This window comes from Penaeus monodon, chromosome 41 (genome assembly GCF_015228065.2).
Source record: "Penaeus monodon isolate SGIC_2016 chromosome 41, NSTDA_Pmon_1, whole genome shotgun sequence".
Classification (NCBI taxonomy): domain Eukaryota; kingdom Metazoa; phylum Arthropoda; class Malacostraca; order Decapoda; family Penaeidae; genus Penaeus; species Penaeus monodon.
This window is the reverse complement of record NC_051426.1, coordinates 30,405,825-30,408,324: the sequence shown is the minus strand read 5'-3', so window position 1 is coordinate 30,408,324 and position 2,500 is coordinate 30,405,825. Positions and strand designations below refer to the sequence as shown.

Genomic DNA, 2,500 nt, shown 5'->3' with positions numbered 1-2,500 from the left:
TGTTGATTTTACTTAATAGATTGGCGGTTTCGTGTTACAATGAAGACTCGATTGTTTACCATGTGACGCCGAAGGAGTCATTGTTTTTTTCTTTCTTTCTTTCTTTTCTGGAGTCATCGTATTTATTTTATTCTGATTTTCTTTTTTCAATGGATTTTTTTTTTGTCCTTCGGCATTACGTCATTCGCCTGTGTAAATACCAGAGTGAGATTGACTGAATAAAGGCAGATATATTCACTAGAAGATGATACTGCAATTTAGGAATTTTGGGAAAGGGGTGCGATCACCCTGCCAATGGGATGCGGGATATATCGAGATGTTAGCCTTGGGGAATTATCTTAAAAGGGATGATTTAGGGGGAATTATCTTAAAAGGGATGAATTTGGGGAATTATCTTAAAAGGGGCGATTTTGGGGGAATTATCTTAAAAGGGATGATTTAGGGGGAATTATCTTAAAAGGGATGATTTTGGGGAATTATCTTAAAAGGGGCGATTTTGGGGGAATTATCTTAAAAGGGATGATTTAGGGGGAATTATCTTAAAAGGGATGATTTAGGGGGAATTATCTTAAAAGGGATGATTTAGGGGGAATTATCTTAAAAGGGATGATTTTGGGGGAAAATTATCTTAAAAGGGATGATTTTGGGGGAATTATCTTAAAAGGGATGATTTATCATTAAATATTAGTACGAACGTTATTATCATCACCATTATTATCATTATCATCAATATCATTATCATCTTATCATTATCATCTTATCATCATTATCATTATCATCATTATAATTTTCATTATCATCATTGTCGTCATCATTATCATTATCATTAACAACCATAATGACGATGATGACGACGATGATGATGATGATGACGATGATGATAATGATGATGCTAATGATAATAGCAATAATGATAATAATAAAAAAAATATTGATAATGATAACAATAACAATAACGATTATAAGTTTCATTATCATCATCATCATCAATTAATCATAGTTGTAATGACAGCATTGTTAATATATTTTTTTAACAGTAACAATAAAGATTTTCTTTGCAAAATTGTAACACAAAGAAGGGTAACCATTGAATTTATTTATAAGGTATATGACATTTAAATTTGTCACTGAAATATCTAATACAGTATGTTACAATAGATATATGATATCTGTCTGATTTGCATATTGTTTCGCAGAGTTGAACTTTACCATCGCCATGTCCTGTTAATCTTAATTGGCAAACTTGGCGGAAAAAATCACTCATTCCGATCTTGTAGAGACGTAATGTTCAGTTGATTTATCTCATTTGGGATACACGGAACTTAACCGGACTTCGGATATGACGCTGAAGTTTGATCCGAAAATTATGCGCAGCGCTCTCTTCTTTCGTGTTTCTAATTCTGTTTCGAAGTTTGCGATGGGCGAATACCAGAGAGGGGTTACGTACCTACTAACATTGCGTACACACTGACTTTTTTTTTGTAGTTGTTGTCGTAACTGACGTTTATTTGATATTTATTTGATATTTTTTTTATATACTTCTTGAATAAGTGGACGAATGGATTAATTGGTTGGGAACGAATCTGGATATTTAATCCGAGAATAATGCGCAAAGTTGGATTATGTTGTGATGGGCGAATACAGAGAGGGGTTACGTACCCTCAACATCTTTTTTTTTTGTAGAATTTGGTGTTTATCCAACGTTTATCTGTTATATTTTTTCCTTTGATTAATCTATCTTGCTGAAACTAGCTGCCTAAGTGGATAGATAAATGAATCAATAGGGAAATTAATTGATAAATTGATGAAAAGTAAGGAGGGAATTCCTGCCGTGCTAATATTATTATCATCTTTTCCAGGGCTGACTCGTCCGACCGCGAATTCATATCGTCTCTACCTGGTAAGATTTCTTCATTCTGTTTTTACCTTATTTTGTCTATCTCTGTCTGTAACATGTTTTTCTTTTCTTTTCTTTCTTTTTTTTTCTTTGAGTTTAAATGTTATGTTTGTCAGATTTTTTTAGATGTAGAGTGTACAGAAGTGTTTTTAGACTAATGTCGCAAACCAAGTTTTTCAAGATAAACTTGGGACCCTACCTCCACCTTTCTCTCTTTCTCTCTTTCTCTCTCTCTCTCTCTCTCTCTCTCTCGTCTCTCTCTCTCTCTCTTCTCATAATATAAAATATAGATATATATATATATATAAAATATATATATATATAGTATATATATATAATATTATGATATATATATACATAATATAATTATACATATATATATACATATATATATATCATATATATATACATTATTATATATATATATATAATATTATATATAATATATTATACATATATATATAATATATAATATATACATAATATATATACATTTTATATAACATATAATATAATACATATAATATACTACATATATATCATATATATATACATATATATATATAATATATAATATATACAGTATATATATATATATACTAT

General features: G+C 29.8%; 1 protein-coding gene across 3 annotated transcripts in view; it reads left to right on the top strand.

Moving 5' to 3' along the window:
* Positions 1 to 2,500, top strand: part of LOC119598533 — a 115,767-nt gene that overhangs the window by 29,694 nt on the left and 83,573 nt on the right. For all 3 annotated transcript variants that reach the window (XM_037948157.1, XM_037948158.1, XM_037948159.1), the window contains exon 2: positions 1,860 to 1,900. The gene's annotated coding sequence lies outside the window, so the exon portion shown is untranslated. The remainder of the gene's footprint in view (positions 1 to 1,859; positions 1,901 to 2,500) is intronic.